General features: G+C 40.7%; 1 protein-coding gene across 2 annotated transcripts in view; it reads left to right on the top strand.

Annotated features, from left to right (window-relative positions):
• The first annotated feature begins 8358 nt into the window (after positions 1 to 8358).
• spry4 (sprouty homolog 4 (Drosophila)) overlaps positions 8359 to 26925 on the top strand; it is a 56306-nt gene continuing 37739 nt past the window's right edge. Inside the window, exon 1 of one of the 2 annotated variants that reach the window (XM_048603772.1) lies at positions 8359 to 8434. The gene's annotated coding sequence lies outside the window, so the exon portion shown is untranslated. Of the gene's footprint in view, positions 8435 to 12354; positions 12454 to 26925 lie in introns of those variants that run through there. The other variant, XM_048603771.1, reaches the window with a different exon arrangement.

Below are 26925 nucleotides of genomic sequence, written 5' to 3'. Positions count from 1 at the left end.
GAGCAAAAGATTGACTTCTTTTGTTGTTAACATAAAATTACTTCTGGCTATCTATATTCTGCATCCAACTTCTGCATCACATTCGCCACCGTTTGGTATAATTTGTCTTGAATGTACAAACTTATCAATTTATCATCCACTTTAATCTTCACTCAAGACTTTTTCTAATGTATTTTTCAAAGTACCATGCCCTTGGCGTTATAGAGTGAAAATGAACCAGGATTTTCATTTCTGATGGCTGTGTAGTGAGTTGTGCTGGAAGTTATGGGGGTCTGTAGAGTGTTGGAAGAAGCTGTTAGCCTAAGTTGCCTGCAGCCTCACATCTCAATGTAATTGGGATGAGGTACCAGAAAATGAGCCTAAAGGAAAGTTAACACCTCCGATGAGGAAGAGAGAAACCTGGAAAATAGAGGGACAAACATAATAGTTAGAACACTCACCTGAATTGGTAAATTAAGCATATAATAGATTGTGATGTCCATAGGAACTGTCCCTCGAGCCTCTCCCACCATACAATTACAACGGTCTATATTTCAGTTCCATTTGTCTGTCTCGGTTCCACATCCCTTCATACATAAGAACATAAGAACTAGGAGCAGGAGTAGGCCGTCTGGCCCTTCGAGCTTGCTCCGCCATTCAATAAGATCATGGCTGATCTTTTCCTGGACTCAGATCCACTTACCTGCTTTCTCACCGTATCCCTTAATTCCTTTATTGTTCAAAAAAAATCTACCTTTTTTTTAAAAGCGTTTACTGAAGTAGCGTCAACTACTTCACTGGGCAAGGAATTCCATAAATTAACAACTCTCTGGGTGAAGAAATTCCTTCTCAATTCAGTCCTAAATCTGCTCCCTCTAATCTTGAGGCTATGCCCTCTTGTCCTAGCTTCACCTGCCAGTGGAAACATCCTCTCTACTTCTATCTTATCTATTCTCTTCATAATTTTATATGTTTCTATAAGATCCCCCCTCAATCTTCTGAATTCCAATGAATATAATCCCAATCTACTCAGTCTCTCCTCATAAGCCAACCCCCTCAACTCCGGAATCAACCTAGTGAACCTTAACAGTTTCACTTTTAAAACTTTCAGTTGATTGAGCCTTAATGGCTTTTTGACAGAGACAGTTACAGATTTCCATTACCCTTTATTGCAAGGAAGTGCAGATGATTTGGTAAGCTACACCAAAGTTCCCTTCTCAGGTGGATATAAAAGATCAGAGCCAGGAAGTTATTCCTAGTATCGGGATGAATATTTGTCCCTCAATCACCATCACAACATCATATTATCTGATTATCATCAAATTGGTGATTGTGGGAATTTACTGTGTACAAATTGACTGTCGTGTTTCCTATGTTACAGTAATGACTGCACTTAAAAAATGCTACCGTTGCTTTAAAGTAGTTTGGATTGTGATGCGATCATAAAACGCACTTTTATTATTTCAGAAATATTGCTTATTCATAAAAAAACTTTATATGCATATGAAGAAGTTCATTCGAAACAGTCGTCTTTGAGTTGGGGTAAGTGTTTCTGGCATCATGCTGTTATTTGGGAAATTTGCCCCCTTTGATACTGCCGTCGAAAACTGGATTTCAGTGTGTGGAAATAATGCGTTACTTTTTCTGAGCAAATGACATTGGGGCAGATGAAAAGCAAAGAGTAATTCTCCTGACAGCTTGTGGACCCACACCTTTTTTGTTTATTAGGAGCCTAACTTTCCCTGAGGCCCTAGATACTTAAAAACCTTCCAAGAGTTGACTGATTTGGTTAAGGAATATTACGAACCCAGGCCTCCCCTACTTCTGAAACGTTTTCGGTTTTACTCGGCAATTCGAGAGCTGGGGAATCCGTATCAGGATTTTTCATTAGGTTAAGATGTCTGGCAGAACGAGCAGTCGAAACTTTGAAGGTAGGCTTAAAGAAATAGCCTATAACTTCACTAGATACCAAATGTTCCAGTTCCTATTTGATTGTAGGACCACCTTCATGTAACTACAGAATAGGTCCAGAAAAAATGCTAATGAGGATAAGACTCCACATCGGGTTAAAGCTGATTCTTCCCAGACCTTGGGGAGGGTGGGGGTGGGTGGTGATGAAGGTGGGATGTCATCAGGAATGCCAATGCCAGACACAAAACTCCACTAAGTGAGAAAGACAGTTTACTTCAGGGGACAAAGTTTGGTGTAGGTACCACTGGAATGGACCTGCATGGGTAAGAAGCATGATTGATGCAAGATTAGGTCCAGTGATGTATAAAGTTCAGGTAGTTGGTCCTGAACTAAGACATGGAGCATATGAGACCTGTAATCGGTGCGTGAGCCAAATGTGCACAGTTCCTTGATAGCCTTTCTGACTGTTTGGAACCCATGGGTTCTTCCTCACGTTCAAGTGTTGAAACTACCTCAGAACCATAGCAGATGTTACCACCTCAATGTCTTTGCCATCTGAAGAGGGGAATGAATTTCTTCCGAGGTCCTCTGGGCATAAGAGGTGAGTGACACATATCCAAGGCAGAGTTGGAGGAACCTGACAAAGTGCTAAAATACCCCAGGAGGAGCTCCACAAAAAAAAAAACAGCCAGCCTTTTGTCCTTGGACTCAGAGGGGGAGGGATGTGGTGGTTGTAATGAGGTCAGCCAGGTGGACCTTATAGAATATGAGTTCCCTGATTGGGGCTATTAACTTGGTCTAATCAGGGAGTCCAGGCTGACAGATATAAACAAGAGTGTCAGAGGTTCTGTTTGCTCTGGTCTCTACAGCTCAGCTACCTCCTTTGAGCAAGGGTGGCCATGCTTGATACTACCTTTATTTTGATATAATGACCACAAAAGTTTCCTGTTAGCTACAGTAGTTGGTGTTGTTTTACTGGATTTGTTACAAATCTTATTGTGCTTGTCAAAGATCAGGAATGTTAAAAAGAGGATCAGCGTGACAGAACGTAGAAATTACAGACAAAGAAAACTAGATGATTGTCAATCTAGGTTTACTTCAAAAAACAAGAGACGGTATTGAAACTTTTTGTCCTGCACTCTTTGGGACAGAATCATAAGAATACCATATTTCAAAGGGAACAACAACTTATACTGCATGAGACAAGGATCCTAATTGGTTGCAAGTGCACTCTGATTGGTAGAGGCATTGTCATGGAGAATGCATCAAGGAGCCTCAGCTTTTATTTAAATTCAAAGCAGGCAAATTGTCCCTTCTCAGAACATTCCCCCATTTCACTTTGAACTCAAATGGAACATCACAGAAAAAGAAAAGCAGCATAAAGCATGTGGGTCATCCCAAGTGTGAATTCCTGCACAGTTGCTATCCAAATGCATGTGAATGAACAAGGAAAGAATTGAGAAAAAGTATTGAATCAACAAGCAAAATAGAAACAAACTTGAGGCAGAGGTCATTGTTGAACTCAGTTTAGAGTGTAGAGGCAGGGATAATTGAGTCAAAAGATGAGATGTTTTCCTCAGGATTGCATCGAGCTTCAAGGAGAGAGAGATCAGAGTGTGAGCCACAGAGAGGATTGAAATGATAAGTAACAGATGACTCTGGATCATACTTGGACTGAATGAGGATGTTCTGCAAAGCACTCACACAGCATGCCTTTGGTCTCCCCACCATAGACACAACCACATTGTGAGCAGCAGACATAAAAAATGAAATTGAAAGAAATCCCTCCATCATATGGTCAGAAGTGGGGATGGTCACCAATGATTACACAATGTTCAGCGCTATTCATGACTCCTCAGATACTGAAACAGCCCATGTTCAAATGCAGCAAGACCTGGACAATATCCAGGCTTGGGCTGACAAGTGGCAAGTAATCTTCCTGCCTCACAAATGCCAGGCAATGACTATCACCAATAAAAGACAATCTAACTACTGCCTCTTGACATTGAATGGTGTTACCATCACTGAATCACCCACTGTCAACATCCTGGGGGCTATCAATGACCAGAAACTCAACAGGACTCACCATATAAATACAGTGGCTACAAGTGCATTGAATATAGGAGATGGAGGCCATGTTGCAGCTGTACAGGACAATGGTTAGGCCATTTATGAAACACTGCATGCAGTTCTGGTCTCCCTGCTATAGGAAGGATGTTGTGAAACTTGAAAGGGTTCAGATAAGATTTACAAGGATGTTACCAGGGTTGGAGTGGTTGAGCTACAGGGAAAGGCTGAATAGACTGGGGCTATTTCCTCTGGAGCATTGGAGGTTGAGGTGTGACCTTATAGAGGTTTATAAAATCATGAGGGGCATGGATAGGGTGAATAGACAAAAACTTTTTCCCAGGGTGAGGGAGTCCAAAACTAGAAGGCATAGGTTTGAGGTGAGATGGGAAAGATTTGAAAGGAACCTAGGGGCAACTTTTTCATGCAAAGGGAGGTGCATGTATGGAATGAGCTGCAGGAGGAAGTGGTGGAGGCTGATACAATTACAACATTTGAAAGGAGTCTGGATGGGTATATGAATAAGAAGGGTTTAGAGGGATATAGACCAAATGCTGGCAAATGGGACTAGATTTATTTAGGATACCTGGTCAGCACGGACATGTTGGACTGAACAGTCTGTTACCATGCTGTACAGCTCTATGGCAATGACTCTTAAGAGCAGCTCAGAAGCTAGGAATCCTGTGGTGAGTAACTCACCTCCTGACACTTCCTCCACCATCTACAAGGCACAAGTCAGGAGTGTGATGGAATACTCCCCACTTGCCTGAATGAGTGCAGCTCCAATAACATTCAAGAAGCTTGACACCATCCAGGTCAAAGCAGCCCGCTTCATTGGCACTACATCCATAAGCATCCACTCCCTCCACCACCAACGCTCAGTAGCAGCAGTGTGTACTGTCTACAAGATGCACTGCAGAAATTCACCAAAAATCCTCAGACAGCACCATCCAAACCCATGACCACTTCCATCCACAAGGAGAAAGGCAGCAGATATATAGGAACACCACCAACTTCAAGTTCCTCTCCAAGCCACTTACCATCCTGACTTGGAAATATATTGTCATTTCTTCACTGCCGTTGGGTCAAAATCCTGGAATTCCCTCCCCAGTGGCATTGTGGATCAACCCACAGCAGGTGGACTGCAGTGGTTCAAGAAGGCAGCTCACCACCACCTTCTCAAGGGTAACTAGGGACGGGTAATAAAATGTGCACATCCCGTAAGTGAATAAATAAAAGAATACAGTGAAGTCCAGGAGGGGAAGAGACAGACAAGGAGCATGTAAATGTGAGAGTAGGAAGGAAATTGGAAGCAAAGTCAACAAAAGTTTCCAATCATGGGACTCATCAACATACTGTATAAAGCGAGAAGGGAAAGGGGCTGAGTAGGACTGGATTAAAGAATGCTCCTCACAAAGGTAGGCATAGCTCAGATCTATGCAAGTTCTCATTGCAAAGGTAAATGTAAAGTGGCTATAGTCCCAGAGGACCATAGAGCTGCTCTTTCATTAGTGAGAGAGAGAGAGAGATGACTGCTGGTGTTTACTGTGAGAGGAGGTGTGAGGTTGAGAAGGTGGGACCTTCACGGTAACCACAGCTGGTGCCCAAATTAAACCTGAGATAACAAGGTGTAGAGCTGGATGAACACAGCAGGCCACGCAGCATCAGAGGAGCAGGAAGGCTGACGTTTCAGGCCTAGACCCTTTTGAAGAAGGGAACAACAACTTTTCTGAAGAAGGGTCTAGGCCCGAAATGTCAGCCTTCCTGCTCTTCTGATGCTGCTTGGCCTGCTGTGTTCATCCAGCTCTACACCTTGCTATCTCAGATTCTCCAGCATCTGCAGTTCCTACTATCTCCCAAATTAAACCTGTTTGATTGGTATTACACTGCATCGCAAACCAGCTGTCCAACCAACTGAGCTAACAGACCCCCTCCCATTGCAACATCTCAAGGAAGCAAGAGACAGAGTACAAGCAGGAAGGTGAAGCCAAAAATTTTCCATGTTCATAGTAGACAGCAGCGAAAGTTCACTGACTGCATAGTTACCTATTTCTTACATTCTTCTGTTCTTTTATTTCAGATTTCCAGCAACTGCAAAGTTCTACTTCTGTATTCATACTTTTTCCATTGGTGGCGCTGTAGCACTCCTGTTAATCCCCCAGGCTAACTAACTGCTGTGCTCTTTCCAAACCTCAGACGCCTTCTGCTAACATTTCCAGCTTATAGGTATTTCAATTCCCCATAGTTTCAAAGTGTTTCATTCATTTCACAAAAAAAGTGCTGTTTGCCATCTAGTCTGTACCTCTAACGCTGTATAAATTTTGTTTTTGGAAGTGTTCAACAGGCTGAGGTCTAAAACCACCACCGCACGCTCCACTCCCCCCATCTCTGACATCCTCGCAGCCTCCCACCTCCCAACACCACTGACTTTCAAAAATCTGCTGGAAGATTATCTTTCTTGAGCTCTGTGGAGTCTTGCATTGCCTAGTATAGTGATCCTGCTGAACTCTGGGATACTCCAAAAATAAAAGGGAGTAAGTCAGGTGTGAGCAAACATTTTGTTGCCAAATAAAAATATAATACCTGAAATGGAAACAGAAAACGCTAGTGAAACTCAACGAGTCTGGCAGCATCTGTGGAGAGATAAACAGCGTTAATATTGGTTTCAAGTCCAATATGACTTCTCCAGTACAGTCTTACGAGACTAAACATTAACTGTTTCTCTCTCCACAGATACTGCCAGGCCTGCTGAGTTTCTCCAACACTTTCTGTTTAATTTTGTAACCAAGCCCACTTTCCAAGATTCACATCCCAAATGCATTCCTCCCATACTCCTTTAAAGACAAAGTATTTTTCCATAATTAATACTATAGGACTATAGAAGGGAACTCATTTTGAGCTCAAGGAAGATATAATCGAGGTGTTTAAAATAACTAGAGTTGAAAACATAAATCCTATAAAAGCTCTTGGAAACTGGAGTTTGCTTCAAAAAGCTGCTGAAGCGAAGTTATTTGCAAATGTCAAAACTGAGGCTGGTAAGAGTTTTGTTAGAATATTAAGGCATAGAGAACCAAGGCAGCTGAATGGAAGTGCAGCTAAGGTAATCTAATGCAACTAAATACAGAACAAGCTCAAGCAGTTGAACAGCCAACACCTGATCCTTTGTTTGCATTGATCTAGCTGACCACACTTCAGCAGGCTTTTCATCTTAGTGGTTGTAATTTTGCCTGCTTATTTTTTTCTCAACTTGAATATGAAGCCCAATCCCATCATCAGAATTCATTGACAGGGAAATTTCACAGAGCTTACCTAACAGCCACTTTGCTGTAGTTACCATCCAGAAAGTTGGAAATCTCTGCAAAAACAGATGTCCAAGTGACTCAGAGTAAATGCATGTGGGTGGCTCTGGTGGAACCACAGAGGCCTGGAGCATTCCAGGGTCAACCTCTGCTTTGAGATTTGACACAGAGAATGCTCCAAGACAGAAAATAGGCTTCTGTCTTCCCAAGCTAGCAAAGAGAACCCAAAGTTCTTGTCTCCTGTTTGCTGTCTGGTAACCCCTGTTGGAAAATGGGCACATGTGGACATCAAGGAGTAAACTACAACTGTCTGCATTTATATAGCACCTTTAACCTAGTAAAAATGTCTCAGGCCACTCCACAGCAGCATATCAGACCAAAACCTGACATTCACCAAAGATCCTCATGCAGCACCTCCACTTCCATCTAGAAGGACAAGGGCAGCAGTTATATGGGAACACCACCATCTCCAGGTTCCCTTCCAAGCCATTCACCATCCTGACTTGGAAATACATCGCCTTTCCTTCACTGTTGCTGGGTCAAAATCCTGGAATTCCCTCCCTAATAGCATTGTGGGTCAGCCCACAGCACTTGGACTGCAGTGTTTTAAGAAGGCAGCTCACCACCACCTTCTCAAGGGCAACTAGAGATGGGTAAGAAATGCTGGCTAGCCAGTGACGCCCACATCCCACAAATGAATAGAAAAGAAAATGGAGCTATAGGAGGGGCATTAAGACTGAAATGTTGGTTAAACAGTTAGGCTTTAAGGAGCATCTTGAGGTGAGAGACATAGAGGTGCAAAGGTTTAGTGAGGGAATTCTCTGAATGAACAACAGACAGCAGGAAATGAAGATGCTTAAGTTGAAGGAGCACAGAGATCTTGGAGGGTTGTAGGACAGAAGTTTGACTGCAGGCAAGAAAGAGGCCCTGGAGAGATTCGAACATGAGGCTGAGAATTTTCAGATTGAAGCTGGACCTGGAGATCAATGCAGCATCCACTGGATGTTCGAAAGGAACTTGGAAAAGGAAGGAATTAGGTTTTTGACCTGATACACCCAAAGTGGAAAGGAATTATGGGACAGGCTGCAGTTCTTCTGCCTGAAGACTGCAGTGAATGGAGTTTTCAGTTTATCAGGGACAAAGCCAGTGAAGATAAAAATTACACCACATCAGGAAAAGTAAGTATCAATGATAAGAGCATATCACTGACTGATCATACATTTCTGTGTCCTTTCGACTCAGTTACAACTGACAGAGATGGAGCTTCAGGGAATTATTCTGGTTTCAACACATATTCTCCTCGTGAGAAAGTGCCTGTGGAAAATGATTGATGAACTATAAGTCCAAAGTTTGTATTTGTTTGCAAGGTTATTGTCAGGATTTGATATCGCTCAATCCAAGAACTTGAAGCAAGCCCAAAATGTGAATGTTGATTATTCATAAAATGAACTGACTCTACCCAACACAGTTCCAGCACAGCCTGCTATCTTTCACCACACAGAATGTAGATTGCCCGCATTATAGCCTGTGTACCTTACTACGGAAGCCAGTGCACACAAAGATTGCCACCCACACACCATCTGTTTCAGCTGGGAGGCTAATAGATATTAGCGTCTCTTTGTTAAACCTTGGGATTACTGAGGCGAAGATTCTTTTGAACATTTTCCATCTCTCCTTCCCCACAAGGAAATTCATAAATACCCACTCATTCATAAATTTCCTTGGCGTTTCTGGCATTGCGAGCACGGTGGTGGGGGGAGCTTTTCATCCCAGAGCTATCTCAATTGAGATCATACCTTCTTTTGCACAATTTAATAATTTTACTTTAAGTAATAAATAGGAAAGCTTCCCACTAAGTCATTTGACATTAAAAACAGGGTAAACAGTCAAAACCTTTCATTAACAACACCCAGCTAATCAAAAGGCTAATGATAATTCCTTCATCTCCATCTCAAAATTCCTAACGGTTTTATTTCCAAGTTTTTGGTTTGGAGTACATCTATTTTGTGTATGTGGGGGGAAAATTGTCAAATCATCACCTTGATTTGGAGACTTCTTTTCCCCTTTCCTCCTCTCTTGTGAACATCATAACTCACCTTCGGGTATAGATCCATGGCCAGGAGTCCTCTCCTAGCCTGTCAACATGGCATACTTTTTGAGTGTTTAGGCAGTGAATTGTAGCTGGCGTATTGACCATGTGCCAAATAGAGGTCACTAGGTAGTAGTCAAAAGCAGGAAACTTGGCTGATATTCTTCACGCAATAGCTAAAGGATGCTGAGCCCAATTGTGGTATACCAATAACTTGGCCGGGATCAGTAAACTCAGCATACATCAGAATTGGTGCCTTTCCTGGACTGTTTATTACTTAGAGCCACTTTGAATGATGAATGCATTTCCCAACTATTTGAGAGTTCCAGCTTCCTGATATTTAAACATTTAAGTCATATCCGCTATTAATAGTAATAAAATGGTAAAAAAAGAAGCACTAAAGTGAACTGCTGCAGTATAGTTCTTTTGTGATTAGGACATTTCTGAAAATATTTTTTTAACCAGATAAAAATCTGAGAAAGAACATAAACATGTATTCGTCCAACAGTTATCAGTGGAAACAGGAAATCCTGTGCAGCACCCATTATACAAATAACATCATCCATTCAGGTTGGCCAGCCAACAAACAGAATGTCATTATTGGACCTTTGACCGTAATGTTTGATTAAAGACAGCCTTATTTAACTTCTCATGTGTTTTGCACTTCCTTGAGCATCAGATTTGAATGGAAAATACAGTATTGAATAACTAACTAAAACCAATGAAAGCATTCACTTATTGTTTATCATTAATGCTTGCAATCATACTCTCATGGCTATTGAAAAAACACCAGGATTAGCTTTGACATCCTTTAGGCTTATTTTTCTATCTCTGCTAATTTATTTGCTCAGAATTTTTTGTTTGAACCATGGATCCCGATGATATCATTAGAATGATTGGCTTGGAGGAGTTACTGAATCAGGCAAAGTGAGCATGCTCAACTATCACAAGTGCATAAAATCATTTGACAAAGTGCTTCCATCATTTTCTTGTATCAATGTTGCATGTTAACTCCATTGGTTCAGCTAATGAATTGCTCCATGCACCACTTTTTTCCCACACAGTGTCATGGTACAGCGAGTGTGTGGTTTATAACTGAGCTGTGCAGAACAGAATGGTCACAGTATGTTTTGATTACTGATACCTGTTGGGGTTTTTGGAATTTTACTCATTCAGGGGATGTGGGCTTTGTTGACTGGGCCAGCATTTATTGTCCATCCCTCATTGTCCTTGAGAAAGTGGTGATGAGATGCCTTGAAACACTGCAGTCCATTTGGTGTAGGTGTACGCACAAGTCTGTTAAGGACAGATTTCCAGGATTTTGATCCAACGGTACTGAAGCCTCAGGAATATATTTCCACTTCAGGATAGCAGTGTTTCCATGTGTCTGCTGCTTTGTTCTTCTAGATGTGTGTTTGAAAGGTAATGTCTAAGAACCTTGGTAAATTTCTGCAATGCATCTTGTAGATGATACGCACTGGTGCTACTGTGCCTCAGTGATGGTTGGAATGAATGTTTGTGGACGTGGTGCCAAACAGCAAGCTGTTTTGTCCTGGATGGTGTCAAGCGTCTTGAATATTGTTGCAGCTGCAGCCATCCAAGCAAGTGTGGAATATTCAGTTGCACTCCTGACCTGTGGCTTGTAGATGGTGAACAGGCTTTTGGTTGTTAGGAGGTGAATTACTTACTTCAGGATTCCTAGCCCTTGACCTGACTTTGTAGCCACTGTAGTTATATGGCTAGTCCAATTCAGTTTGTGGGGGTAAACCCCAGATGTCGCTGGTCAGGGATTTAGCTATAGTAAAGCCATTGGACATCAAAAGACAATGGTTAGTGCGCTATAAACTATCTGAGCATAACATTTTTTCATTTTTTTAAGTTTTGATTTAGAATTTTGATGGTAAACTACAGATTTTCTGGGTGTATGAAATTAATAACTAATGTAATTATTTATGTAGACATGGTGATTTCTTTTAAAGCAGTTTATGAGGGCTACTTTGATTTACTTTAGGATTCTGTGACTGATCAAGTTAAATAATTGTTACCTCATGTTTTTGTGAGAAATTTATAGACTGGCAGGTGTTTTAAGCTTAAGAAAAACATCCTTAATAGTGAATGAGAGAAGTTTATTTCAGTTTTAGTTTGCTTTGTACAGTTCTGTGAAGTCCTTGCACAAAGACACATATATGAATAGAGCAGTGGTCCTGAGAAAAGGAGAATATAGCAAACTAGACTACCTTGCAGGAAGGAGATACTCCAAAACTAGAAGTGTTGGGATAAAACTCTGAAGAGGACTTGAAGCTGATTTTGTTTAAAATCAGATATATGTAGCTCCAGAAATAAGCTACCATCTGTTCTAGTCTAGGGATTAAAGACACAAGTTACCTTAAACCTACTGAGGTGTTACAGAAAGGGGCACTGGTGTAAGTACTTTACAAGGATTGATGCTGGATACTGTAAATGGGATTTTTACAAAAAGAACTCATAAAAGAGCATTCTAGGATTAATGACATTATACTTTTTCAGTGTATTTAAAATATATGTTGAATTTTTGTATTATAAGTAAAAAGATTGGTTTAGTCTATTTTACCTTTTTTTTGGTTAATAAATTTATTTTTATTGTTCACAAAATCTGCAACATTGTGTGCTTCTGTTTCAATGAGAGACTGCCTCAATAAAATTGAAACAAAACAAAATATGACCTATCAAATCAGATTTCAGTCTGGGATTTAACTTGTCAGATAATAACGCCAGCTATAAACATAACATTAGATACTCTCATTGTCATTGACTGCCATCTGCATGACACAAATGTTACTTAAACTAGTCAGTCTGGATAATATCCAGACTTTGCTGCATTTGGACATGTACTGCTTCAGTATCTGAGGAGTCATAAATGCTGCTGAAAATTATGCAAATCATCAGTGAGCATTTCCACTTCTGAACTTACAATAGAAGGAACATCTTAGATGAAGCGGATGAAGATATTTGGGCCTAAGGTACTATCCTGAGGAAACTGAGGAAACTTAAACCAAAACTGCGATGATTTCAGAAGCTGAGTGGTCCCAGTGGAACCAAAACAGCATCAGTGACTAGGCTTTTGGGAAAGTAAGTTGCTTGATATTAATGACACCTTACCATCACTTTATTGATGATTGAGAGTAGGCTGGGTGGTAATTTGCTGGGTTGATTTTGTTCTGTGTTTTTTGTACAAGACATTCCTGTACAATTTTCCACATTGCTAAGTAGATGCCAGTGTTATATGTGTACTAGAACAACTTGGCTAGGGGTGTGGCAAGTTAAGGAGTACAAATCTTTAGAACACTTGCCAGCATATTCTCAGGGTCTATAGTTTTTGCAGAGACATTATTGATATCATGTGGAGTGAGTCAAATTGGCTGAAGTCTGACATCTGTGTTGCTGGGGACCATTGGAGGAGGCCGAGATGGATCATCCACTTGGTACTTCTGGCTGAAGATAGTTGAAAGCCCTTCAGCCTTATACGTTGCAGTAATGTGTTGGGCTTCCCCATTGTTGTTAATGGGAATATTTGTGGAACCTCCTCCTTCATTGAGTTGCTTAATTGTCCACTATCATTCAAGACTGGATGTGGCAGGACTGCAGACCTTGGGTCTGATCTTTGGTTGTGGGATCACTTAGCTCTGTCTATCACTTGCTGCTATGCAGTTTGGCATGCAAGTAGTTCTGTTTTTTAGCTTCACTGGGTTGACCCCTCATTTTTAGGTATGCCTGGTGCTCATCCTGGCGTATCCTCTTGCATTCTTCATTGAACTGGGGTTAATTCCCTGGCTTGATGGTAATGGCAAAGTGGGGGATATCATAGAGTCATAGAGTTGTACAGCATGGAAACAGACCCTTCAGTCTAACTCGTCCATGCTGACCAGATATCCTAAATTAATCCAGTACCATTTTCCAGCATTTGGCCCCTATCCTTCTAAACACTTCCTATTCATATACCCATCCAGATGTCTTTTAAATGTTGTAATTGTACCAGTCTCCACCGCTTTGTCTGGCAGCTCGTTCTATACATACACCACCCTCTGTGTGAAAAAGTGCCCACTAGGTCCCTTTTATATCTTTGCCTCTCACTTTAAACACTTTAAACTAAACACTTTAGTTTTGGACTCTCCTGCTGTAGGAAAAAGACCTTGGCTATTCGCCCTGTCTGTGCCACTAATGATTTTATAAACCACAATAAGGTCACCCCTCAGCATCCGAAGCTCCAGGGAAAATAGCCCCAGCCTACTCAACCTCTCTCTCTTTCATTCAAATCCCAAAAGTCGACAACATCCTTGTAAATCTTTTCTGAACCCTTTCAAGTTTAACAACATCCTTCCTATAGCAAGGAGACAATTGAACACTGTATTCCAAAAGTAGCCTAACCTGTTCTGCACAGCCGCATCATGACCTCACAAATCCAAAGTGCTGGGCCATGAGGTTACAGATTGTAGTTAATACAATTCTACTGCTCCTGATGGTCCACAGCACTTCAGGCTACCCAGTCTTGAGTTGCTAGAAATGCCAAATTCTGTCTCATTTAGCACAGTGGTAATGCCACTCAATGCAATAAAAGGTATCCTCAATGTGAGGGTGGGACCTCATTTTCAAAGACCTACATAGTGCTCACTTCTACTAGAACTGTCATGGACAACTGTATTTGTCACAAGTAGATTGGTGAGTATGAGGTCAAATATGTCTTTCCATTTTGTTGGTTCTGTTACCACTTGCAGCATACTTAGCCTAGCAGTTATGTCATTTAGGACCAACTAGGTCAGAAGTGGTGTTATGAGCCATTCTTGGTGATGGACATTCAAATCATCCAGTCAGTGTCTGTTCTGCAGCCTTGCCACCTTCAGTAGATCCCCCAAGTGGCATTCGACATGAATGAATTCTATTTCATCAGCAGAGGGGGTGCGATATATGGTGATCAGGAGGTTTCCTTGCTCATGTTAGATGATGTTCTGCCTATGTTTGGTCACTGAGGGCCAAAATGTTAATGGCTTTATGCAATATTGTGCTATGCAAGTCATAAAAATCTCTGGTTTGGTCCCTAAATGGAATTTGCCAGCCTCAGCCAGGCCACCAATTGGCCTCATTGCCCTTGTAACAGGACAGCAGAAACTCAACGCATGTTCCTGCTTCAGTTCATTACCTCATCATTGTCATAAATTTATGAAGTAGGAGCTATTTGTCTCTTTGAGACTGCACTGACATTAAACAAGATCATGGTTAATGTTCTACCTCAGCCCCTGCTTCTGTTAGAATCTGAAAATCATATTGACCCCTGAAAAGATTTGGTGAGTGGACATTAAATAGCTTGATAACTCTTCAGGTTCACATCAGGAGAGGTATTAAAAGGCTGATAGCCTCAGTGGATGTATATTTCCAAAGTCAGTTCATTGAGATCAGAAATGGATGAGAAACAGGACAAGCATTTAGCAGGTCGGTGGGAGATGTATTACAATTAAACTTAGCAGCCTAGGAGAAGTTGCGATAGCTGTGGTCATTCTGATACTGTATTTGATTGAAGTCTTTCTGAAGATGTACCTCAAAATGGTCTTCCAGGAACTCTAATTCTGATTTTATTTACTTTATCAGCTACTCACTTTCTGCCTCCTTTTCGTAAGCTAAGCTGCCAAAGCAGCAGTCTTCAAATGTAAGATGATTGCAAAAGCAAGTAATGTGTGTGAGTTGTTGAAATCAGTCACTAACATGGCGTTCTTGAACCATGGGATTGTAGAAGTATAGACTATTTAAACTCAGTGTCTCTGTTCAACAACTCTATGAAATCCTGGCTTGTCTATGATCTAACTACAAATAACAGTTTATGAAAGAGTTAATCAAATAATTAATAAGTGCATTTAATTTGTTTCCTTAACAGTTATATTTTTACTTAAAAGAAATGGCAAATTGATTTTGAAAAAATCTGGCTGGTCCATCCTAATAGGTTAATCTCCATGTGACCTAGGTGTTCCAAATTCCAAATCTGTGATTTGCCTCAAACTCTGTTGAGAGAGAGAACAATCAGAACTAACTCACACGTCAAAGGTATTGAACTGTTACATTCATAAAACCTTTCAAAATTCATTCTCATCTTGGAGAAATAATTCAGTGAAACTGAGATATTTTGTTCAAGCAATAGTTGGTCTCATAACATATACACAGAAACAAGCTGGCAGTAACTTGTGGTGTTTTACAAATACTGCCTCTGCTGGAGCGACACAGATTATTGTGCCATTATTATTAGTTTCCTAATTATTTCCAGTACTCTTGTTGTACTCTATGTTTTTTTTACTAATGTGATTAACTATATTAAAGCAGCCTTCTTCAAGCCAAATGAACGATGGCCATTCTCCTATCATGTGATTGAAAAAGTCATTTTGCGGCTTCAACTTTATTAGCAGAGGAAGCCATTTTCAAGCTAACCAACAATGGTCCAAAACAAAACCAAAATGTTGCCTTGGAATGTGATTGATGTCTAACTCCCCATCTGTTTTAAGAATAATGGCAATATCATCTTATGGCACAGAAGGATGTAACTCAGTCCTCGAATTTATGCTTGCTTTTGGGAAGGGGATATGCAAGTAATCCCATTCCCCTGGTCTTGTACAGTTAGGCCATTAATGAACTCATTGAAATTTTCCCAAAAGAAAGGTTAACAAGGAATGCCAATCACGTCTCTGAACTAATCAATGAATGGGACATATCACTGCCAGTTACAATTGCGACTTGTCATTTCTCTTAAGAACGTAACCCTTAAATTCCTATCAGTTATACATCGTCGTGAAGAGCTAAGGAAGTTCAGAACCAGTTCTTGCATGAATAGTCCTGTTTAATTTTCCATTATTTCTTCATCTCCATGATTCCAGTTCCATCTAGTAGAACTTTTCTGAGAAGTGATTTTTTTTCCATGACTCTAGGATTCTCTGTTACCTAGATGTGGCACATTTGCCTGAGAGCTACATATTGCCAGGCAATTTGATTTCACTAGGAAGAGTGTCATGAACAAATCTCAGGTCAATAGATCCAAGTACACATCCTTTTGTGTTTTCAAATAATTTATGAAGCTCGACATAGTCCGCAGACGAACCCCAGGCTATTACACCAGCCAACGTCAACAACTGCAACTTGTATTTATATGGCACCTTCAAGTTAACAAAACAAACAAATGCAACTCACATGAGTGTTGTAAAACAAAATTTGGCACTGAGCCACTCGAGGATTTGTTAGATTGGATGGCCAAAAGCTTGATTGAATAGGTAGGTTTCAGGGATTGTCTGAAAGGAGGAGAGAGATTTTAACAGGCAGTGGGATTTAGAGAGGGAATCCCTGAGACTGGAGAAGGCAGGATTGCCTTTATTGAACCAATTAAAATTGGGAATACTCAAAAGGCCAGAATTGAGAAGTGCTTTGGGAGAGTTGTAAACATGTCCTGGAATTCTTTGTTGAGTGTGCTCGAATAATTGATTTACTCTTGGGACTTATTTATGCTTTTTTGCTTGGCTATGCATATGCAGTAATTTAAAGAGACGTGATTTATGAGCAGCTTCCATGGGGATTTTTGGGTTGCTGTGCAGCAGTGTACCTTAGAGGAAATATTAGTTACAAGGCTAAGGTGGCATAATGGTTCAGTGGTTAGAACTGCTGCCTCACAGCACCAGGGACCTGGGCTCGATTCCACCCTTGGGTGACTTTCTGTGTGGAGTTTGCACATTCTCCCCGTGTGTGTGCGGGTTTCCTCCCACAGTCCAAAGATGTACAGGTTGGGATGGATTGGCCATTCTAAATTGCCCATAGTGTTCAGGGATGTGTAGGCCACGTGGATTAGCCATGGGAAATGTAGGGTTACAGGGTTAGGGTAGGGCAGGGGGTTGGTCTGGATGGGATGCTCTTTGGAGGGGCGGTGTGGGCTTGAATGGCCTGCTTCTACACTGCAGGGATTCTATCTGAGAGGAAATTACAGTGGTTGGGAAAGGTAAGGCTACAATGAGGTTTGAAAACAAGAGTGAGAATTTTGAAATTCAAGTATTGTTTAATTGCAAGTAAAAACCGAAAGAACTGTGGATGCTGTAAATCAGGAACAAAAACAAAGTTGCTGGAAGAGCTCAGCGGGTCTGGCAGCATCTGTGAAGGAAAAAACAGGGTTAACGTTTCAGGTCCAGTGACCCTTCCTCAAAATTGAGGTTCTGAGGAAGGGTTACTGGACCCAAAACGTTAACTCTGTTTTTTTTCTTCACAGATGCTGCCAGACCTGCTGAACTTTTCCAGAAACTTTGTTTTTGTTCCATTGTTTAATTGCAATTTGACATAAGGTTATCAAGTACAAGGGTGATGAACGAATCAGGCTTTCAGCGTGTTAAAGGATAATGGGAGACTTTCAGAGGACCTCACATTCTCAGTGGGTAGAATTGAGGAGGCCAGCCAGGAATGTGCCAGAATAGACAGGCTTAAAAAGATTTGGGTTAAGATTTCAGGAGCAGATGAGCTGATGTATGGGTGGAGTCAGATGATGTTATGATGGTGGAAACAGATGGTATTAATGATGATGTGAATATGTGGCCATGATGTGCAGGTGCTGGTGTTGGACTCAGGGGTGGGGGGGCAAAGTCAGAAATCACACGACACCAGGTTATAGTCCAACAGATTTATCTGGAATCACACAAATTTTTGGAGCCCAGCCCCTTTGTCAGCTGCTCCGAAAGCTGGTGTGATTCCAAGTGAACCTGTTGGACTATAACCTGGTGTCGTTTAACTGCTGACTTTGAATATGCGGGTGGAAGTGAACCTCAGTGTCAAATATGACACCAAAGTTGTGAGTAGTCATTGGGCTCAAGATAGCTGCCATGGCTCAGTAGGTAGCATTCTGATCTCTGAGTCATAACCTTGTAGCTTCAAATCCCACACCTGAAGACCTAATCATAGCATTAGGCATAAAACTAGCAATCCTGAGGGAATGCTGCACTGTTGGTTGAGAGGTTAAAACATCTATCCTCTCAAAGGGATCTGAAAGATTCCATAGGCCAAAGGGAGTGCTCCCCCTTTTCCTGCCAATATTTGTCCCATAACCAACATCATTAAAACTGATTAACTGGTCACATTATAGTCATCAGGAGCTTGCCAAGCTCAAATTGACTTCTCAGTTTCCTGTGCCATAACAGTGTATGCAATTCAAAAGAACTTCACTGATTGTAAAACACTTTGGGATGTCATAACATTGTGAAAGACTTTGGCTGGAGTTCTCTTGTTTTTTTTATAAATAATTTGGATGATTTTGCAACACATTCTTGGAGATGTTGGAATACCAGAGGACAACTGCAAAACAACGCACCTTCCATTAGAAGGATTGAACTCTTCATTCCATGGCGGTTATCATTTTCCTGAAAAAGCATCTAACTTGTCAAGCTAATTTACATCATGTAACTACACAAGGGTGATGTGAAACTAACTCCTTATTAGTCAGAGGCTAAAGTTATTCCTTTTTGCAGATATTTACAACTCTGCTGTTGACCTGATCCAAGTTTTGTCCACAATTAGTGATCAGTAATCTAAAGAGGCTAACTTTGCAAAGCCTTCACTTCATTTGTGCTATTGTTTCACCTGCATAGAATTACATATCACTTCCACCAGAGCAATAGACCATTCAGCCCAACAATGCCAATGCTTATTCTCCATGCAAGCTTATTCCTATTCTTCACCTCATGCTTTCCTGTGCATCCTTCATTTCTTTTTTCGCTCTGTCAATTAAATGCACCAATTTTATTTGCTTCAACATTCAATTGCTAATGAATTCCACGTTGTCACAGCTGTTTTTAATTCTTCCATGGGATGTGGGTGTCACTGGCACACTCAGCATTTGTTGCCCATCCCTAAATGCCTTTGAATTGTGTGTTTTATGCCAGGGTCATTAAGAGTCAATCACACTGCCATTGATCTAGAATCACGTGTCAGTCAAACCAGGTAAGGAATACATATATTCTTCACCCAAGGATATTAGTGAACTAGATTTCCTTATGGAAATAGTCTCTGTAATGGAGACCACAAATTACCTAATTTTATTGTATCTAAACTCCACCAGTTGACGTAGTGAACCCATTGGCCTAGAGCCAAGCACATTAAGATGGATGAGGAAAACAAATGCAATATTTTCAAGTTTGCTGATGACACAGAACTAGACGGAATTATGAGTGGTGATGAGAATTAAGACAATTAGACATGTTGAGGGTGTAGGTTAATGCATAGCAGATGCATTATAATGAAGGTGTGTGCAGTTATCTACTTCCATGGAAAAAACAAGAACGTCAGGTTATTATATAATGGTAGATAGGAAAGTTTGAGTTACAAAGTGCAGAGTAGTCCATTTCTGTGGAATTCATTGCCACACAAGGCTCTGGAGGCCAAGTCATTGAGTGTATTTAAGACAGAGATCGATAGGTTGTTGATTTGTAATAGGAGCAAACATTATGGGGAGAAGGCAGGGGCTGAGAATTGGCCTCAGTCTGCTCCTATATTTTATGGTCTTATGAGAAGAAATTTATCACTCAGATGATGTTGAACCTATGGAATTCTCTACTACAGAAGGCTGTGGAGCCAAATCACTGAATATCTGAGAAATGAACAGATTGCTAGAGGCGATAGGTGTCAAGGGGTATGGCGAGTGAATGGGAGTATAGCATTGAGATACAGGATCAGCTATGATCTGAGTTTAACTTCAACTCCACATTTCTGCATATTCTGATAATCTTTCATCCCGTTGGTAATCAAGAATCATGGGCTGGTAAATTCCTGAATAGTTTAAACACTAATTCACAGAGCTATCTTCTGGGCAAAATAAAATGCGATTGTATTTGCAGTGATTGTAATGAGGTCAGCCAGATGGACCTCATAGAATATGAATTCCCTGGTTGGGGGCTGTTAATCTGGTCCAATCAGGGAGCCATGGCCGACAGATACAAACTGGAGTGTCAGAGGTTCTGTTCACTCTGAGAGCTGGCTCTGAGGGACCTTGATCATTGTCAGGGCCTCTCAACGTGTAAATGAAGGGTGACTTGGTGACGGGATATCGGCCTCTGTGGAGTTATTTCCATTATCAGGCTGTACAAATGAGATAGTGTCCAGTTGGATATAATATGATATCATTAATTCAGGCTGGTGTAAATATATTGTAGTTCTCCCACATTAATGTTCAATTGGGTTTTGAACACAATTGAGGCAGAAAGAAACAATTGCTAAAGCAGCATTGAAATGATATCTGTCTGTCAAACATTGCCTATCAAAGGAAACTTTCATTTCACTTAAATGTTTTCATACAAATTAATTTACTACCTCTCATGTTGTAACGTGACCTGGAGATAGCAGGCTCTATTTTAAAACCAACCATTTTGTTAAAAAAATGCCAAATGAGGATATTCTTTAGGCTTTTCTTTGAATTGATCCTCTTTGATGTTAATACCCTACCCTTATCATCCTCAGCTTTGGTTAACAGACATGGGATATCCAAATAACAAATATGGCAGGCAAGATAGCAATGTTGCACAGTGGATAGCGAGAGTCTGGGGACTGGTCACTTTGGGAACATGACTGGGATGAGAGAACCACACTACAGGTCTTATGTAAATGTAAGTTGTTGTTGTTGTATTAGCACACAAAGCTGACTCCTTGTGGATTTCTTGTGCGCTACACAGTGCAAAATACGCAACATATGTTCAGGTCATGAGGTGCCCTTACTGGAGCTGCTCATGAGTGACTCCTGTGAATAATTTGCCATCACCAGTCAGCTAATTGTTGCTCCTCTAAGTGACTCTGTGCTTCGAATCCATGACAGTGTTTTGCAGGGACTGCTCAGGATCTTCCAAACTATTTGCAAAGTGATGTAAATGCTTTACTCCAGATGCTCCTCGATTTGGTCACTTTCCCCGCTGTGATCCCAACGAGGCTGGTTTGGGAGTATACAAAGAAAATTCACAGCGAGTCATAATAGGTTCAATAGTAGCAGGCGCCCCGATTCAGGATGCTTTAAGAAGTTGTTCCAGCAAGGGAAATGGCATCATATCTTCCTGATGCACAAATAGTCCCTTCAGAAAACTCCGTGGTCACAGCACTTATTCCTTTCTGTCATTGCCAAGCCTTAACCACCACTCAGTACACTTTCCCGCATGTTTCTAAAAGGAACAGGCTATTTTGGGGAAAATAAACCCTGATTCAGTCATATTACAGAATGAGATTACTTGTCTAGTATGAACACTGCAATGTGGAACTGGGTGAAAATGAAACTTAAAATCAACAAACTGAATCTAATTAGCAGCAGAATTGCGATATCTTTCTAATGTTAAGGACATTGGATGTCAACATTCAACAGATATGTATTTATAAATATACATATATTTATAGAAAACACCCTAACTGGATGCATTACAGTGTGGTACGGCAACTGCTCTTCCCAAGATGACAGAAACTACAGAGAGTTGTGAACACAGACCAGTACATCACAGAAACCAGCCTTCCATCAATTGACTTCACCTATACTTCCCACTGCCTTGGAAAGTAACCACATAATCAAAGACCTCTCCCACCCCAGTTATGCTCTCTTCCACCCTCTTCCGGCAGCAGAACATACAAAATTTTTATCACAAATATGAACTGATTCATGAACAGCTTCTTCCCCACTGTTTTTGGACTTTTGCATGGACCTCTTAAATGTTAATGTTGATCTCTCTCTGCACCTTCTCAGCAGCCTGGAACATTGTATCCTGCACTCTATTACCCTGATGCACTTGTATATTATGATCTGCCTGTAAAACACATATGACAACACTTTTCACTGTACCTTGGTACATGTGACAGTAATAAATTAAATCAAATCAAATCAATTTACATAGAAACAGAGCAAGATTGTCATCTCCCAGCATGATCTCATCTTCTGAGCGTGGGATTAAATGTTGTAAAAGTTGGTTCTTACTCATTCACTCAAATCCCACAGCTTCTGGCACCAGATGTTCCCAACACCATCCTTACTCAGAGTCTGAAGAGTGCTGTGTGGCACTCAACCACAGATTTATATCCAAGCGGTAGTGTATGAAAGCTGTTGTATTAAGTTCTTGTGATGGTTAACTGGTAAGTATACCACTTACTCTAGAAATAAACTGTCCTTGCTGATTTTGCTTATTTTACCCAAGGTTTGGTTCATGGTCAAAAAATACAAAGGATGCTGCTACGCAATTGGCAAAAGAATCGGGGCAAGTTGAGGAGGAACTATTTTTTCTACAGAGAGCTGTGAATACAACAAATAAGCACTTGCATTTACAGAGCACCTTTTAATAGGATAATACAACCTAAGGCTCTTCAAAAATTGAGATGCTGCTTAACCAGGAGCCAATGTAGGTCAGTGCAAACATGGGCATTGTGTAATTAGAACTTTATACGAGTGAAGACACAGGCATCAGAGTTATAGATGGATAGTTGTTGATGCAGGGTAGATCATGAGAGGCTAGTCATGAACATGTTGAAAAGGTCAAGTCTAGAGATAATAAATGCTCGGGGAAGGATTTCTGCAATAGATGAACTGAGTTAAAGGCAAAGTTATGGCAGTGTAAGTTGCATAGAGATCTATATAGAATTCCTACAGTGTGGAAGCCGGCTGTTCAGCCCAAGTCGACACTAACCCTCCGAAGACCATTCCGCTCAGACCCACCAGCTCCGTCCTATCCCTGTAACCCTGCATTTCCCATGGCTAATCCACCTAAATACACATCCCTGGACACTATGGGCAATTTAGCATGGCCAAACCACCTAAACTGCACATCCTTGGACTGTGATGTGGAGGTGCTTGTGTTGGACTGGGTGGACAAGTCGGAAATCCCACGACACCAGGTTATAGTTAAACAGGTTTATTTGAAAACACAAGCTTTCAGAAGGACTGAGTCTCCAAAAGCTTGTGTTTTCAAATCAACCTGTTGGACTATACCCTGGTGGCGTGTGATTTCTGACTTCATCCTTGGACTGTGAGAGGAATCGGAGCACCTGGAGGAAATCCACACAGAGATGGGGAGAATGTGCAAACTCCACACAGACAGTCACCCAAGATTGGAATCAAACCCGGGGCCCTGACAGTGTGAGGCAGCAGTGCTAACCACTGAGCCACTGTACCGATGTCAAAAGCCCTTCTTGGGGCAAATCTGACCTCAAGCTTTTGAACAGTTTGTTTCAGGGAAACAGGGAAAGAAGGATATGGTGCCTAGAAAGCAGCGTTTATTGCTATTCAAAGACAATGTTTTTGATCTTTCCAATATTTAATCAGAGGAAATTTCTGCTAATCCAGTGCTGGATGTTGGAAAAGCAGTCAAACAACATGGAGACAGTGGTAGATTCACAAGTGATGGTAATGAGATACAAATAGATGTCGTAGGAGTATATGTAGAAACAGATGCTGTGATTTTAAATAATGCCACTGAATGATATCATTTTCAGAAAGGGCAGTGGAAGTAAATTCAATAATTACTTTTAGAAAGGACTCGCATAAACACAAAAAAGAGAAAAATTGTAAGGCTACATGGAAAGAACAGGGGAATAACAATTAAGTTAACACTTACTAAGAGATGGCTCATTACACAATGGGTCCAATGGCTTCATTCTGCATTGCACCCATTTTTGTAATTTTTAACCAATGTTGGCAAACCTAATTTGGTATTCTAATTGGCCGAGGTTCCTAATCCCGTTACTGCACAGTGCACCTATCACAGTGTCGTAGGTATCAGGGGACGGCAGGATCAGAATGAGTGAACTTAGTGTTGATGAAATAACCTGCTCACATGCACTGAGTGGATGAACAGTAGCCAGCAGTGAGCAGTTATTGTAGGTGATAGGTGGCTATGGAACAATAGCCCAACATGAGTCTGGCACTTTTGGAGAAGAAGAGAGCCAAGTAAATAAAAGAAAAATCACAAGAAAATCACAAAAGTCAGGAACATTTGTTTTTTTGTTATTTTCCACTCTGCCCTGAGCCCAACTTTGTACATTTCCATATAACGGAACATGCATGCAACATAAAAGAAGATGGAAAGCACTTATTTTTGGGAATAGTGATGACGTCTATTCCTATCTCATTGATAGTACAGAATTTGCTGTTGTGCAAATATATTTCACAAAACGTACCTATGTGTTTCTACTCCATATCCACAGAATTTTGATTCAAAAGACCTCTGATAAAGCATAAAATATTCATTGATAATTTATCCAAGTTGGTACTTTCCAGTCATGTCCACTGTTGAAACATTCAGCCTTTATATCTCAGCATTCTTAATTGGTAAATCCACAGAGCCAGAATCTACCAGTTACTTCCACCTATCCAGTACAAATGCTGTCTCCATTTGCCATTAATAAAACTGACAATAAGAGACTAGATTGCATTTTTCTGTGAATCTCACAAATGAACATGTAGAAGGAACAGGAAGAGTCCATTTTCAATGACCATGATTCCTCCTTTATTATAGAATGCCTGCAGGCAATGCGCGGCTAATGACAATACCCACTGTGGTTTTCACATGAACCCTTCTAATTAATTGGAAAGAAAAACATACATTCATATAGTGCCCTCATGGGGAAAGCCCAGTGTGGAGTGACTGCAAGCCCATAGCTAAAGAAGAATGTTGAACTTTTAATTTTATTTCTTTATTTTTCTACTTTATTCTAAGAAGAATGGTAATGTTGAACTTGTAACTTATTTCTATATTTTTCTCCTTTGTACCGAAAATTTTGTACACAGGGACATTTGTATTTAAGATGGCACCAAGAATGGTGACTTTGTAAACTTTTTGCTGTAATCCTCTACGTGACAATAAAACCTAATTCTAATTCTAATCACCAGATATGTCAAAGTGCTTTACAACTGCTCGCATATTTTTATGGACATACAAACAAGAGTAAACCATTCAGCCCTTTGAGCCTCCTCTGCTATTCAATAAGATCATGGTTGATCTGATTTTAATCTCAAATCTACATTCCTGCATACCCCTGATAATTTTTAAAAAATTCATTCATGGGATGAGGGCATTGCTGGATAGGCCAGCATTTATTGCCCATCCCAGAGGGCAGCTAAGAGTCAATCAATTGCTGTAAGTCTGGAGTCACATGTAGTCCAGACCAGGTAAGGATGGTGGTTTCCTTCCCTAAAGGTCATTGGGACAAAGGTTTTTCCTGGCAATTTATGGTCATCATTAGCCTCTTATTTCTGGATTTTTATTGAATTCAAATTCCACCATTTCCCATTGTGGGATTCAAACCCAGGTCCCCAGAAAATTTCCTGGGTCTCTGGATGAAGCATCTGGTGATAATACCACAAGGCCATTGCCTCTCCCTTTTGTAATTCATAATCTTTCATTCCCTTGGGAATCAAGAGTCCATCTCCCTCTGATGTAAAAATATTTAAAGATTCTGTGTCTGCTGCCTTTTGAGTAAGGGAATTCCAAAGCCTCTCAACCCTCTGAAAAAGAAATGTTTCCCCATCGTTGTCTTAAATGGGCTCTGCCTTATTTTTTGACTATGACTTCAAGATTCTCCATTTTGAAGTGTTGTCACTGCTGTAATGTGAGAGATTGAAATAAATTACATGTACATCAATATTGTCTTACTTGTCAAATAGCGACTTCAGTATTGCTAAAGATTATGTTGCTGCTGTTCAAGTCCTGTTGCCTACTCAATTCCAATGGAAAAACGGCTGGGCTGAAGAAATAAGGCCCAATTCTTCTGCAGGAAGTAACTAAAGAGACAAGGGCTAGAAAGGTTCCATGATGCCTCATTCATATGACAGCTCTTAGCCTACATGATTACAAACATATCCAGCCGAACTTGGCCCTGTCCCAGACCAAACCAAAATGTAATGGGAGTGGAATCATAGTAGGTAAATTTAATCAGTGCGCAACAAATACACAATTCTTTATAGATTGCTCCAGAGCTGTTGGTTTTAGCCCAAGTCCCCATAGGATCTCTGTTGTCTTGTTTTGGCTAGGCAACAAAATATTGTTGACACAGCACCAAAGTAATTTATTAAACCGGAAATGAATGTGCAAATGGTCACAATGACATGTATCAGAGGAGATCTTCTCAATTGTTCCTGAAGAATGTTCTGTACCTGCATGAAGCACAAAAAAGGCATCCACAAGTTCAAAGCATAATGGGGAAAACAAATAGACTACTGGCCTTTATTTCAAAGGGAATTGAGCATAAAAATAGGGAAGTCTTGCTAAATTTATATGAGCAGTAATCAGACCATAGATGGAACACTATGAACAGTTTTGATCCCCTCATCTAAGGAAAGGCATACTGGCATTGAAGATGATTCAGAAAACGTTCACCAGGCTAATCCCAGGCAGGGAGGGATTTTCTATGAGGAGAGTTTGAGTAGGGAGAAAGGGGGGATGTATTTGAAAATATGGAAGCCAAATAAAAAGGATTTACATTCTACCAAGATAGTAGGAACTGCAGATGCTGGAGAATCTGAGATAACAAGGTGTAGAGCTGGATGAACACAGCAGGCCAAGCAGCATCAGAGGAGCAGGAAGGCTGACG

This window comes from Rhincodon typus, chromosome 12, assembly GCF_021869965.1.
Source record: "Rhincodon typus isolate 14 chromosome 12, sRhiTyp1.1, whole genome shotgun sequence".
NCBI lineage: Eukaryota > Metazoa > Chordata > Chondrichthyes > Orectolobiformes > Rhincodontidae > Rhincodon > Rhincodon typus.
This window is presented reverse-complemented; position numbering and strand designations above follow the sequence as displayed.